The 16,474-nt window shown below is 38.5% G+C and overlaps 1 protein-coding gene across 1 annotated transcript in view; it reads right to left on the bottom strand.

Moving 5' to 3' along the window:
• Positions 1–16,474, bottom strand: part of RTN1 (reticulon 1) — a 296,655-nt gene that overhangs the window by 132,721 nt on the left and 147,460 nt on the right. The gene's annotated exons all lie outside the window — the stretch shown is intronic.

Below are 16,474 nucleotides of genomic sequence, written 5' to 3'. Positions count from 1 at the left end.
CAGGGCCGCCACCGGTTCCTGCGGCATGTCGGGCCTCCAGGCTTAACTTTTTCTTAAGATCCATCTTGCAGTCCCGGTATCGATTTTTTATAGAGTCCATATCTCTATTCCGTCCACCCACTGCATTGACTGCATTCCTTATCTCATGCCAGAGCTTCCTCTTCTCAGTCGGGGTTGTCTTCTGATGCTGCAGCCTCCTATACCTGGCCATATAGGCTTCTACGAGGGCCTCCTTCTCCTCCATCGAAAACCTCGCCTCCCTAGTCGCCTTGGCCTTCCCCTGTGACAATGCCCTCTGTTTCCCGGACTGTGAAGCCCTACTCTGTCCGCCACTGGGCCCAGCCACTTGTTCATCTTGAACCAAGTGGCTGGGTCCACCCACCGCTTCCACCCCCGCTTCCTGCCCCCCTTCCTGCCCCCCTTCCTGCCCTGTTCCTCTCCCCCTCCCTCTCCTCCCCCCTCTACCTCTCCCCTGGCTGCCCTCCATCTGTTCCCTAAACTAAACCCCAACTAAGCAAACAAAAAGTGAGTGTGATCAAATGAAAGGGGGTCAAAATAAAGAACTATAAAGACCAAAAAAAGTGCTGAAAGTGTGAAAGGGATATAAATAAAAGAGGGTAAGGAGTATTTAAATGAACAAAATGAAGAAGAAGACTAAAAGGAGGATATGTAAACTAAATGTAACTACGGGATGGGTATGGGATAAGAGTAAATGGGATGAAAGGGAATGGGACTACAGGGAATGGGGTATGGAGTGTAGTATGAGAGGGTATGGGGTATGGAGTGTATGTAGTGTTATTGATAAGTGTATGTATGTATTGAATGTGTTTGCGTGTAAATGTGTTAAGTGTACAGAAAAAGCACTCGCTCGCTAACTCACACTACTACTAATTCTCACTAACTCACACTACTACTAATTCTCACTAACTCACACTACCACTAACTCTCACTAACTCCCACTACCACTAACTCTCACTAACTCCCACTACCACTAACTCACGCTCCCACTAACTGACTCTATCACACTACCACTAACTCTCACTAACTCCCACTACCACTAACTCACTCACGCTCCCACTAACTGACTCTCTCCCACTACCACTAACTCCCACTCCCACTCCCACACTCACGATAACACTAACAACTGACTCTCTCACACTAACACTAACTCACTCACAATAATGCTCAAACTCTCTAATCTTAAACCTCCAATCTCCAAAGACCCACCAGCAACACAGTCAAAGAAGCCATGCTTGTGTGGTGCTTATATACCCTGTGTAAATGTTTAATGATGTACCAATTTGCGTTGTAAATTGTGTTCAGGTGTGCTTTATTAGCAATTAGTATTTGTGCAATGTGTATTAGGTGTGTGAATTTGCGCATGCTCATTTTGAGTTAGTATTTGTGGAATGTGTAGAATGCGATGATGTCATAGTGCTCGTTTTCTATAACATTGACCAATAGTATTATGTTTAAATGTGAATTTGCGATGGTGTGGTATTAGTGAAGTGTTGTATATGTATGTTTGTCCTAATATATAGTGATATTGAATGCGATTATTTTGCTAGTGTATGTATTTTTTTTATTTTCCTTGTTGTTATTTTGCGTATTTCCGCATCTTAAAGTATATGCGTATTCCCTGTATTTTATTTAATAAAAATTCCCCCCGCTTGTGAATGTGTAATGCTTATGTGCTTTGTTTAGTGATTGTTGTTGTGACATTTGCGGCGTGTTATTGTTGTGCATGATGTGGTATGCGTCATATGACCGAGCTGTGCGTGTTTCTCGCGAGATCGAGTGTTAGGTGAAAAAAGCGTGTTTGTTTGTTTTTCCATTGATCTCTATGGGAGACTGTCAAACGCGGGCAGGATTCCGCGTGTGAAATACAAGCGTTAGGAGTATCGTTAGAAGGTTTTGTTTGAACTCTAAATACCGGAGTCAAACAATGCCGTGCGTTAGACATAAACCACGCGTAGCGTTAGCACACCATCTACCGCCAAACTCCAAATCTAGCCGAAAGATTCCCAAACCTCAAGATCCTTATAAAACCCCTCCCACCTCACACATACCTCAGTCTTTACTTTGCTTCCGCTGGAAGTGATTGAAGATTGAAGATGTGCATTTGATTCTTCAGAGAGAGGGGGTTTTCAGTCTATATTGAAGCCCGGTTTTCCCTTAGAGTACAGTGCTTGTCAGAGGGATGTATATAGGGTATGGTTTGTGATTATTTTTTTCACCTCAGGGGAAATCTTTCATAAACCCTCTATAACTGGTCGCAGGAACTTGTTTTTTACCTCCTTCATGGATCTACAATATACTCCTCTTTCATAACCTCTGCTGATATGTTTCAGTACTGGTTTGGCTGTCTGCAGCTTGTTTGCTAGAGGACAAGTGTCTATTGGTAAGTATAGTTTATTAACATTTAGACACTAGGCACTTTTTAAGTTTTTATATATATTTGCTAATGTTTCTAATATTGTTTATTTACTGTTTAATATCCCATTAACCCCTTCATTGCCAGGACTCATTTGGCTACATCGCAACAATGTAAAAATTGAAATCATGCAATTGTGTAATTTCAATGATGGGATCGGGTCGGGGGTGCCTATGATGCTAGATACGACCCCTATATAGGAAGCGGCTATGGTTTAAGGACAGCCAAATGGCTAGAAGGTTCTATGTTGTCCTAACGGCGCTAAAGTCCAGTGCAGTTAGGACGGCAGAGAACGTCCTAACAGTGGGAAGGCGTTAATCTACACTACAAGGTTAGACCCCGGGACCAATTTATCATGGCCCGAATAGGGCCAAATACCCGTTTCCATGTGACCCTTCAGGCTCGCTGGAAACATGAGTTAAGAAGCAGCGGTCCTAAGACCGCTGCTCCTTAACTCATCCGACACCCCCTGCTAGCAGCCGATTGGCCGCGAATCTGCAGGGGGCGGCATTGCACAAGCAATTCACCAGAACTGCTTGTGCAATGATAAATGCCAACAGCATATGCAGTTGGCATTTATCATTGTCTGGCGGACATGATTGTTACAGCGGATCATGTCCGCCAGACAAATGCTAAATCGGCCTCATTGACTTGTTTTCAAGCTCAGTATTAAGCAGAAGATGTTTCTCAGACTATCAGTGTTGATGAAAGCTGTGAAGGGTGATTTTATTTGTTATCATTTAAACATCAGTAGATTTCTGTTGTGCTTGAATGAACCCGCTGAGCTCCATTAGTTAATTTCCATTCTGCATTGATTTAAATCTGACATCTTCACTCTTCTTTGTGTCTGTAAAGGAAAAGCTTACTGAGCACTAAACTCCAGCACAATAACTCATAGGCTAAGCATCTCTAGAAATCATATAACATGACCCTAGGCATTAACCCTTGCATGTCTATAATTATAAAATGTCATAAGTACTCTAATTTATTTAAGTTTTACACCATTCACATATGGGGAGATATTTATCAAAGCCTCAACTTTGTTGCATTCGCCGGCACCAATACGCTCGCCTAACATCGCGGCCGCATATCTCAATACGCTCTCCTTATTTATAAAAAAAGCTGGCAAAAAGACGCACACCAAGCATGGGGCGATGAGCATGAGATGAGAATGTTTTTAACTAGCAGTCATCGATCTTGCGTCTATTCGGCTTTTCCCCAACTTTATTTATATGGTCACTAAACGCTGCCACTATACTAAAATGTTTAACCCCTATCCCGCCACACTCCAACACCGCTGCAACCTAAATAAAGTTGTTAACCCCTATCCCACCGCTCCCGGACCTCGCTGCAACCTAAATAAAGTTCTTAACCCCTATCCCGCCGCTCCCCAACCCTGCCGCAACCTAAATAAAGTTATTAACCCCTAAACCTCTGGCCTCCCACATCACTACCACTAACTAAACCTATTAACCCCTAAACCATCAGCCCCCCACATCGCCAAAAGCTAAATTAAGCTATTAACCCCTAAACCTAACAACCCGCTAACTTTAAATTAAAATTACAACATCCCTATCTTCAAATAAATTTAAACTTACCTGTAGAACTAAAATAAACTATATTAAACTATTAATTAACCTACGCTAACTATAATCCTACAATTTAATTAAACTATCAATTAAATAAAATAAATTACATATTAAAAACCTAACCCTACTCAAATGAATTAAATATACAATTAAACATTATTAAAAGTACTAAATTACAGAAAAAAACAAACACTAATTTACATAAAAAAAACAAACACTAAATTACGAAGAAAAAAACAAACACATTATCAAAAATTAAAAAGAATTACACCTAATCTAATAGCCCTATCAAAATAAAAAATTCCCCCCAAAATAAAAAAAACCCTAGCCTACAATAAACTACCAATGGCCCTTAAAAGGGACTTTTGTGGGGCATTGCCTCAAAGAAATCAGCTCTTTTACCTGTAAACAAAATTACAAACACCGACCAACAGTAAAACCCACCACCCAACCCCCTCAAATAAAAAACCTAATATATCTAAAAAAAAAATATCTAAAATAATCTAAGCTCCCCATTGCCCTGAAAAGGGCATTTGTATGGGCATTGCCCTTAAAAGGGTATTTAGCTATTTTACATGCCCAGACCCTAATCTAAAAATAAAACCCACCCAAAAAAACCTTAAATAAACCTAACATTATTATTAATCCACTTGCAGTTATTGAAGTCCCGCTTGAAGGATCCATCCAGCCGGCAAGAAGTCTTCATCCAGACGGCCTCTTCCATCTTCATCCAGCTGGCGAAGTCCTCATCCAGGCGGCAAGAAGTCTTCATCCAATAAGTCTGATTGGAACAGCCAATAAGATGAGAGCTGCTCAAATCCTATTGGCTGATTGGAACAGCCAATAGGATTTTAGCAGCTCTAATCCTATTGGCTGATTGAAATCTTTCAGCCAATAGGAATGCAAGGGACGCCATCTTGGATGGCATCACTTGCATTGAAGTTCCAGTTTACTGCGGCGACGTATGAAGAGGATGCTCGGCGCCGGATGTCTTCAGGATGGACCCGCTTCCTCGCCAGATAGATGAAGATAGAAGTTGCCGTCTGGATGAAGACTTCTTGCCGCCTGGATGAGGACTTCGCCGGCTGGTTGAAGATCGAAGAGGCCGTCTGGATGAAGGCTTCTTGCCGGCTGGATGGATCCTTCAAGTGGGACTTCAATAACTGTAAGTGGATCATCGGGGGTTAGTGTTAGGTTTATTTAAGGGGTTTTTGGGTGGGTTTTATTTTTAGATTAGGGTCTGGGCATGTAAAAGAGCTAAATGCCCTTTTAAGAACAATGCCCATGCAAATGCCATTTTCAGGGCAATGGGGAGCTTAGGTTATTTTATTTAGGGGGGTTGGTTGGTTGGGTGGTGGGTTTTACTGTTGGGGGTGTTTGTATTTTTTTTTAAAGGTAAAAGAGCTGATTTCTTTGGGGCAATGCCCCACAAAAGGCCCTTCAAAAGGCCATTGGTAGTTTATTGTAGGCTAGGGTCTTTTATATTTTGGGCAGGCTTTTTTATTTTGATAGGGCTATTAGATTAGGTGTAATTCGTTTTTATTTTTGATAATGTGGTTTTTATTTTTCGTAATTTAGTGTTAGTTTTTTTTGTAACTTAGTGTTTGTTTTTTTCTGTAATGTTGTATTTTTAATAATGTTTAATTGTATATTTAATTAATTTGATTAGGGTTAGGTTTTTTAATATGTAATTTATTTAATTTAATTGGTAGTTTAATTTAAGTGTAGGATTATAGTTTGGGTAGGTTAATTAAGTTTATTTTAATTTTACAGGTAAGTTTAAATTTATTTGAAGATTTAAAGCTAGCGGGTTGTTAGGTTTAGGGGTTAATAGCTTAATTTAGTTTTTTGCGATATGGGGGGCTAACAGTTTAGGGGATAATAGGTTTAGTTAGTGGTAGTGATGTGGGAGGCCAGAGGTTTAGGGGTTAATACGTTTATTTAGTGGCAGCGGTGTCGGGGAGCGGCGGAATAGGGGTTAATAACTTTATTTAGGTTGCAGCGATGTCAGGGCGGCAGATAAGGGGTGTTTAGACTCAGGTTTTACGTTAGGGTGTTAGGTGTAAACGTAACTTGTTTTCAACCATAGAAATCAATGGGATATCTGGCAGCATCGAACATAAGCTTTCGGTGCTTTCAGAGTAACATTGATTATTATGGCATCCGCGGCCTCCAGGGTGGTGGATTCAAAACCAGGCACGTTGGGCCAGAATAGCTGCGAGCGTACCTGTTAAAAGTTTGATAACTTGGAAGAAGTGTTAAATAAAGCTGAATGTGTATTCGCAACATCTGTAATGACGTAAGCATCGATCTGTGTCGGATTGAGACCGGCATTGATAACTAGGTCGGATCAAGCTTGCAACAATTACGCTGTGGAATTCCGGCGAATTTGCGGTTGACAGCTTGATAAATAGGCCCCATGAAGTCACATGTCTGTATAGGTGTCACATGTCACATGTCTGTATAGGTGTCACATGTCACATGTCTGTATAGGTGTCACATGACCACTAAAGTAATACAGATCATTCACACTAACTGTTAGCCACACAAATACCTGATCTATAACAATGGAAAAAGGGCACTTGTGTAAAATTGGATGGTGGACTTCTATATAGGATATTTTGTGCAAATCTTGTGCAATTGATTTATTCAAAGGGACAGTCTACGCCAAACTTTTTATTGTTTAGAGATTGTTTAAAGATAGATAATCCCTTTATTACCTATTCCCAAGTCTTGCATAACCAACACTGTTATATTAATACACTTTTTACCTCTGTGATTACCTTGTATCTAAGCCTCTGCAGACTTGAATTTTAGCTAATCAGTGCTGACTCATAAATAACTCCACGGAAGTGAGCACAACCAGCAACAAGTTTTGCAGTATGGTGCGGTAAGGCTATACTGCTGAAAAATTGGCCATTGCGCGTGGAATGGCAGGTCCCCTGTATTACAAGTCGCGGCGGTATAGCTATACCACAAGAATTTTAGCCTATAACGCAACAATCTATTCTGCACTCAAAAAATTACGCTTAAGTGCGGGATTTCCATAACGCTCTATTACAGGTTGTGCGGTCCGACTAAAAAGCTTACGTTACAGCCTATACCGCCCTGATCCATACCGTGATCTGAGACCAGGCTCATAACTAAAATGTTACAAAGTACACTAACACCCATAAACTATCTATTAACCCCTAAACCGCCACCCTCTCACATCGCAAATACTATAATAAACCTATTAACCCCTAAACCCCCGCCCACCCAAATAACCAACACTATATATTGTGACACTTGGGGGAGAAGTAGATGGCATAACCTGATTCTCTTCTGACTGAGAATCATCCTGAGACATACATTTATCAGCTAAAATATGTTCTTTGCAATGTAAGGCCCTTTCAGTACATGAGGGGCACATTTGAAGTGGGGGTTCCACAATGGCTTCTAAACACATAGAACATTGGCTTTCCTCAATGTCAGACATGTTAAAACAGGCTAGTAGTGACCACAAACAGGCTGAAAACACTTTATTTTTTGAAAAAAATAACAATCTGAAAAAAAGGTACTGCGCCTTTAAGAGAAAAAAAGCATAACATTTTTCCAAAACTGCTTTAAAACGATAAAATTATCTCAATTTTATGATAAATGTATCCCAACTTATCAGCTAAGATTGCCCCACAAGGAAAGGAATACTTAACCCTTAAGAACAAAAAACATTATATCAAAAACGTTATAGTTAAACAAAAACACCCCCTGCACCTCGCCACAGCCCTGCTGTGGCGCCTACCTGCCCTCAGGGGTCTGCAAAATCGGAGTAACCCTTCGATTAGGCCCAAACTTTCCTGAAAGGCCCACCGGAGTTGGAGCTTGCTGCTTGCATGGGAAAAACAACTGCGCAACTGAGGCGCGAAAATAGACCCCACCCATCTAACTCGATGTCTCACAGCCTTAACAATAACCGCACCAGAGCGGTCTAAAACCTAGCCATGTGGGTTCATATACCCATCTAAGTGAAGCCATGTGTACCAATTGTTAAAATCAAATCAAAATGTTTGCCATAAAAAACGTTATTTTAACTCCCAACATAGAAACGTTTGCCGACAAACATTCTGTCATCAGTGTCAACCATTTTTTATAGCCCAACATACAGGTCCAGTAATACCCCTCTCTATACATTAGGATGTGCAGAACACTGTAATGTCAAATATTTACAGTAAATACAAAGAATAACACTTTATTAATATGAATATTGCATAAATATGACTTTTCATGTTTTCATCTACTTGACTGCAAAGGGCTCCAATGCACATATATACATATATATTTATGTATTTATATGTGTATATATGTCTGTAAATACATATATACACAAATAAATACATATGTGCACACATATAAACATATATATATATATATATATATATATATATATATATATATATATATATATTTATATATATACATACATACAGAGGGACGCGCACTCACAGGAACAAACAACCAGCTCAATACCCTTGTTAGCCTGTTCTATGGCGATTTACCACCTGGGTGCAGCTTCTTGTAGCCCAGTAATGCTTTTTACAGAGTAGAACTTTCCTGTAGTATATCAGTCTGATCCCGCCTATTATGGTCAGTCCAGCACCGAAATACCAGGCAATTCCTCTCTAAACAAGGAACACAGCAGCCTCAGATGATCGTTTCGGCCTTCATTGGGCCTCGTCAGTGAGGTGTAGCCATATTCCTCTAAGCGCATTGAGCAAGGAGTCCACGTCTGGTTTCCCCTTTTTTCCTTAGGGAGACTAAATACACACAGAGAGAAGTGCACTCACAGGAACGAAGAACCAGCTCAATACCATTGTTAGCCTGTTCTATGGCGATTTACCACCTGAGTGCAGCTTCTTTTTAGCCCAGTAACGCTTTTCACAGAGTAGAACTTTCCAGTAGTCTATCAGTCTGATCCCGCCTATTACGCTCAGTGTGCTTAGAGGAAAATATATTTGAAGTATATTCCCATTGATATTTTACATATATTTTTTGTGTGGATTTCCCCCCCCCCCCCAACTTTTTCAGCTCCAATATGTCAGGGTACATGTGAAGTAACATTAAATAAACTACAGATGTATCACATAATTTAATATTTAATTTTAGCTAATATCTAATTTGATATGAATTGGTCTCACTACAGCCCCTGCCCCCTCACTGTTTAAGACAAGTTGAGAACAAAAGGGATGATACAATTGTTCAATTAGTGAAGATAGATCACTAATTGAACCTTTGAAGCCAAGGCTTTACAGGGAAGGGAAACATTTGCTAAATTAGTGAAGGAAGATTTCTTCAAAGGAAGCCTTTATAAGAAGTTTTTACTATCTGTAAACGACAGTCGCTAGGTCTGGGGATGATCTTTTGAAGCCTAAGTGTATGCAGAGAAGAACCGGTTTACAGAGGGAAGTGACCGTTCACACTTCGGTGAAAATTGGTACATGCTGAGTTTTCAACACACAAATTCCTTGTGGAAATTTAGCTCTTAATAGCAAAATGTGTACTTTGAAAGCATAAAGGTCTAGGAGATTTAAGTTTGAACAAACTATCTATATAAATATGTGCCTCAGACTGTCCAAATAAATTGTATAAATGTATAATTATGGATCTGAGAAGAAATGCCTAACAGTAACATATTAGATAAGTACTTGATGAATTTAATAAGTAGCTATATAGTCATTGTAAAATGTTTAAACAACCTGTTTTAAAATGGATAACATTTTCTTACATCTTTCAGACATCTAATAGGTGCACATGTAATCGGTACTGTAAATTGTACCATATGTTTTTATAAACTCAGCAAGAGATATACAGATATGCAATATTTATATTAATATGGGATGTAAATATAGCTATATGAAATTACATCTGATTGCTACTCACGAGGTATGTCTATGATATAAAATGGTGACTAGGAAATGCAATATATTAAATGAACTGAAATATCAATTAGATCCATGCTAAAAATATTAAAATCCTCTTAAAGGGACAGTCTACACCAGAATTGTTATTGTTTTAAAAGATAGATAATCCCTTTATTACCCATTTCCCAGTTTTGCATAACCAACACAGTTATAATAATATACTTTTAACCTCTGTGATTATCTTGTATCTAAGCCTCTGCAAACTGCCCCTTTTTTCAGTTCTTTTGACAGACTTGCAGTCTAGCCAATCAGTGCCTGCTCACAGATAACTTCTTGTGCACGAGCACAGTGTTATCTATATGAAATACGTGAACTAACACCCTCTAGTGGTGAAAAACTGTTAAAATGCAATCTGAAAGAGGTGGGCTTCAAGGTCTAAGAAATTAGCATATGAACCTCCTAGGTTAAGCTTTCAACTAAGAATACCAAGAGAACAAAGCAAAATTGGTGATAAAAGTAAATTGGAAAATTGTTTAAAATTACATCCTCTATCTGAATCATGAAAGTTTATTTTGGCCTAGACTGTCCCTTTAAGTGCCATAATGAAGTGGAATATACTCATGTTTAGTATGAAAATACTTAGGGTAAATAGTATAAAATGACCCCATCTATATTGAACATATAAGTTATTAAAGCTGGAAATTAAAGTGTATTTAATAAACACTGTAAAAGTTAGATATTAAACTGTTAGCAGTGTTGATAATTAAAGTGCATTTCTGGTCGTCTGCTGCCCCCTAGTGGACTAAAATTGGTATGACAGCCAAACAAATTGACTGTCAGAACTTATGCCTTCCCAGTAAGCCAATTAAATGTTCAGCTCCAAGGCCCTATAAAGAGACAAGCACCGTGGTGCGTATCCAAAACAGTCACCAAAGATTACAAAATAGATACGCGCTTATCGCTTGATAAAAGCCTGTTGCATAGGAAAGAAAGGGGCTTTTTTCTTTTTTTGCTGAACTTTGGACTGAATAATAACCTGGCTGCTTTTCAGAACACTGTCTGTCTCTATAAGCAAAATTTGGGCTAAACTTTCTTTATCCATAATTGCAATACCTCTCATATGAGGTGAACTGGATTAATCTGAAGAAGCTGAAACTTTCAAATTGATTTATTGGGTGATGTATGAGGTTGCTCTATATTTTTAATGTTTTAAACAAAGGTGTTCTAAAGTTATAGTTAGATTGCAGCTGTTAATTTATATTGGTGTTTTAAGTTTATATCCATAATCCTGTGTAGTTTAGAACTAGTCATATTGATGCTAAATAATTTTATTTGCTAGAGAGGATTTTACATCCCATATTTATATGTCAGTTTGTCTATCGTGAAATTTCAATTAATTTGGTTATTGTAGTTAAACCTCTCTGGTGTTATTTAGTTATTTGTAGATATTGTGTTTTATTATGGCTAAACAAAAGGTTATTTCAGCTCAGATTAATTGGCATATAAATTGGCTGTTAAAGTATCTTGTTATACTGTTTAACTAAGCACTGTTAAGTTAGCTGTCCATATTCTGGTATTTTAATGCAATTCATTGTGAGTAAGGTTAATTTTAAAGATATATTTTTATGATCTGCTGTATAGAATATTGTAACGGAATAAGTGTGAATAATTTATTCATAATCTAGTTTCTACATAAATGTAATTCAATGTGTATATAAATTTAACTAATCAAGAATTTAGGAATAAATATTATTTTGTAATTGTTACGTATATACATTTTATTGGTTGGCAACTGCTAAGATAAAGAAAGAGAGAGTGTAAAGAGAAGATATGGCCTGAGAGAGAATAGAGGGGGTAAAAAGAGAGATTGGAGAGAGGAGGCAGTGGAGAAAGATAGATGAGAGATCATTATAAAAAAAATTCCAGGTCTGCTATGACCTCACATTAATTTCAACACTCTCTGCTTTCTTTCAGTTCACAACATTTTTCTGTCCAACTGTTGTCTTCCCCAGAACCCTAGTTGATGTTGCTAACTGCTATGCACTTATTTTTGTTTTTATTACTGCATGTAGCATTATTTAATTTGTGGTATAAAACAAACAATATTTAAAAAATACTTCACAATAAGGTGTTTCATATTGGCTAAACATATGCAAAGGGGGGTAGTGGGTGTGGTATAAGTGGGCAGTGGGTGTGGTATAAGTGGGCAGTGGGTTTGGTATAAGTGGGCAGTGGGTGTTGTATAAGTGGGTAGTGGGTGTGGTATAAGTGGGCAGTGGGTGTGGTATAAGTGGGCAGTGGGTTTGGTATAAGTGGGCAGTGGGTGTTGTATAAGTGGGTAGTGGGTGTGGTATAAGTGGGCAGTGGGTGGGATCAAAAGGGGAAAGTAACATTTTGGGCTGGCTAGTAGTTTAAAGTGAAAGTAAATCATAGCATTTTATAAACGCTAGGATTGACTATTGAAACAAATAAAGGGGACTTTCATTCATGAAGTATAAAGATACTTGATGTAGAAACCTCCTTTATTTGTTTCAATTGATCGCCGTTCTTAGCTGCTACAGCAGCCCACGGCTAAGATTTTTTTGCTAAGAGGTGACGATTTCACCTCTTAGCCAATAGCTGTGCGGTACATCTGGCTTGGTGCCCAGCTAAGAATAGTGACCGGTTGAAACAAATAAAGGCGCTTTCTACATCAAGCCTCTTATACTTCATGAATGAAAGTCCCCTTTATTTGTTTCATTAGTCAATACTAGTGTTTATAAAATGCTAGGATTGACTTTCACTTTAAGGCTTTAACATTTGAGTCCTGTGTATGTACACATATTATTTCATATGAGTCCTGTGTATGTACACATATTATTTTATTTGAGTCCTGTGTGTGTACACATATTATTTCATCTGAGTCCTGTGTATGTACACATATTATTTTATTTGAGTCCTGTGTATGTACACATATTATTTCATCTGAGTCCTGTGTATGTACACATATTATTTCATATGAGTCCTGTGTATGTACACATATTATTTTATTTGAGTCCTGTGTGTGTACACATAGGGGGGTAGTTATCAAGCCGTCTACTTTTCTGGCTTCGCTGGCCCAATACGCCCGCCTAAGCTCGCCTCACATCGCCGCCGCGGACCTGAAAAATATGCCTAAGTTATCAAATAAAGCTGTCAAAAAGCCGCGGGGTGATGAGCAGCGGACTGTGAGAGTTATCACTCATCCGATCTCGCTGCCCTTCGGCTTTTTCCCAGCTTTATTGCTAGCCTGTCACTAAGAACTCACACTAAACCACACTGTTCTACCCCCTATACCGGCGCCCCCGGAGCCTCCCGCAACTCAATAAAGTTACTAACCCCTAAACCGCCGCTCCTAGACCCCGCCGCAACTCTTATAAATGTATTAACCCCTAAACCGCCGCTCCTAGACCCCGCCGCAACTCTTATAAATGTATTAACCCCTAAACCGCCGCTCCTAGACCCTGCCGCAACTCTTATAAATGTATTAACCCCTAAACCGCCGCTCCCGGACACCGCTGCCACCTACAGTATACCTAGTAACCCCTATCCTGCCCCCCCTACACCGTCGCCCTCTATTATAAAATTATTAACCCCTATCCTGCTGATCCCGCACCTCTCCGCAACTAAATAAATAGTTTAACCCCTAAACCGCCGCTCCCTGAACCCGCCGCAACCTATATTAAACCTATTAACCCCTATCCTGCCCCCCCTACACCGTCGCCACCTATAATAAATTTATTAACCCCTATCCTGCCCCCCACTACACCGCCGCCACTGTAATAAAATGATTAACTCCTAAACCTAAGTCTAACCCTAACCCTAACGCCCCCCTAACTTAAATATTAATTAAATAAATCTAAATAAATTAACTCTTATTAACTAAATGAATCCTATTTAAAACTGAATACTTACCTTTAAAATAAACCCTAATAGAGCTACAATATAAATAATAATTATATTCTAGCTATCTTAGGATTTATTTTTATTTTACAGGTACCTTTCAATTTATTTTAACCAGGTACAATAGCTATTAAATAGTTATTAACTATTTAATAGCTACCTAGCTAAAATAAAGAGAAATTTACCTGTAAAATAAATCCTAACCTAAGTTATAATTACACCTAACACTACACTATACTTTAATAAATTATTCCTATTTAAAAATAAATACTTACCTGTAAAATAAACCCTAAGATAGCTACAATATAATTAATAATTATATTGTAGCTATCTTAGGATTTATATTTATTTTACAGGTAACTTTGTATTTATTTTAGCTAGTTAGAATAGTTATTAAATCGTTATTAACTATTTAATAACTACCTAGCTAAAAGAAATACAAAATTACCTGTAAAATAAATCCTAACCTAAGTTACAATTAAACCTAATACTACACTATCATTAAATTAATTAAATAAACTACCTACAAATAACTACAATTAAATACAATTACATAAACTAACTAAAGTACAAAAAATAAAAAAAGCTAAGTTACAAAAAATAAAAAAATAAGTTACAAACATGTTAAAAATATTACAACAATTTTAAGCTACTTACACCTAATCTAAGCCCCCTAATAAAATAACAAACCCCCCAAAATAAAAAAATGCCCTACCCTATTCTAAATTAAATAAATTTCAAAGCTCTTTTACCTTACCAGCCCTTAAAAGGGCCATTTGTGGGGGCATGCCACAAAGAAAACAGCTCTTTTGCCTGTAAAAGAAAAATACAACCCCCCCCAACATTAAAACCCACCACCCACATACCCCTAATCTAACCCAAACCCCCCTTACAAAAACCTAACACTAATCCCCTGAAGATCATCCTACCTTTAGTTGTCTTCACTCAGCCGAGCCACCGATGGAACTGAAGAGGACATCCGGAGCGGAAGAAGTTAATCCTCCAAGCGGCGCTGAAGAAATCTTCCATCCGATGAAGTCATCATCCAGGCGGCGCTGAAGAAAAGTCTTCGATCCGGCCCATGTCATCTTCAAAGAGGCGCTGAAGAGGTCTTCTATCCGGGCGAAGTCATCTTCCAAGCTGGGTCTTGAATCTTCCTTCCGCCGACGCGGAACCACCTTCTTCACCGACGGACTACGACGAATGACGGCTCCTTTAAGGGACGTCATCCAAGATGGCGACCCTCAATTCCGATTGGCTGATAGGATTCTATCAGCCAATCGGAATTAAGGTAGGAAAAATCTGATTGGCTGATGGAATCAGCCAATCAGATTGAGCTCGCATTCTATTGGCTGTTCCGATCAACCAATAGAATGCGAGCTCAATCTGATTGGCTGATTGGATCAGCCAATCGGATTGAACTTGAATCTGATTGGCTGATTCCATCAGCCAATCAGAATTTTACTACCTTAATTCCGATTGGCTGATAGAATCCTATCAGCCAATCGGAATTGAGGGGACGCCATCTTGGATGACGTCCCTTAAAGGAGCCGTCATTCGTCGTAGTCCGTCGGTGAAGAAGGTGGTTCCGCGTTGGCGGAAGGAAGATTCAAGACCCGGCTTGGAAGATGACTTCGCCCGGATAGAAGACCTCTTCAGCGCCTCTTTGAAGATGACATCGGCCGGATCGAAGACTTTTCTTCAGCGCCGCTTGGATGATGACTTCATCGGATGGAAGATTTCTTCAGCGCCGCTTGGAGGATTAACTTCTTCCGCTCCGGATGTCCTCTTCAGTTCCATCGGTGGCTCGGCTGAGTGAAGACAACTAAAGGTAGGATGATCTTCAGGGGATTAGTGTTAGGTTTTTGTAAGGGGGGTTTGGGTTAGATTAGGGGTATGTGGGTGGTGGGTTTTAATGTTGGGGGGGGGTTGTATTTTTCTTTTACAGGCAAAAGAGCTGTTTTCTTTGGGGCATGCCCCCACAAATGGCCCTTTTAAGGGCTGGTAAGGTAAAAGAGCTTTGAAATGTATTTAATTTAGAATAGGGTAGGGCATTTTTTTATTTTGGGGGGGTTTGTTATTTTATTAGGGGGCTTAGATTAGGTGTAAGTAGCTTAAAATTGTTGTAATATTTTTAACATGTTTGTAACTTTTTTTTTATTTTTTGTAACTTAGCTTTTTTTATTTTTTGTACTTTAGTTAGTTTATGTAATTGCATTTAATTGTAGTTATTTGTAGGTAGTTTATTTAATTAATTTAATGATAGTGTAGTATTAGGTTTAATTGTAACTTAAGTTAGGATTTATTTTACAGGTAATTTTGTATTTCTTTTAGCTAGGTAGTTATTAAATAGTTCATAACTATTTAATAACTATTCTAACTAGCTAAAATAAATACAAAGTTACCTGTAAAATAAATATAAATCCTAAGATAGCTACAATATAATTATTAATTACATTGTAGCTATCTTCGGGTTTATTTTACAGGTAAGTATTTATTTTTAAATGGGATTAATTTATTAAAGTATAGTGTAGTGTTAGGTGTAATTGTAACTTAGGTTAGGATTTATTTAACAGGTACATTTCTCTTTATTTTAGCTAGGTAAGCTATTAAATAGTTAATAACTATTTAAT

Source organism: Bombina bombina, chromosome 1 (genome assembly GCF_027579735.1).
Source record: "Bombina bombina isolate aBomBom1 chromosome 1, aBomBom1.pri, whole genome shotgun sequence".
Classification (NCBI taxonomy): Eukaryota; Metazoa; Chordata; class Amphibia; order Anura; family Bombinatoridae; genus Bombina; species Bombina bombina.
The sequence above is the reverse complement of the archived record's forward strand: the minus strand, read 5'-3'. Positions and strand labels throughout refer to the sequence as shown.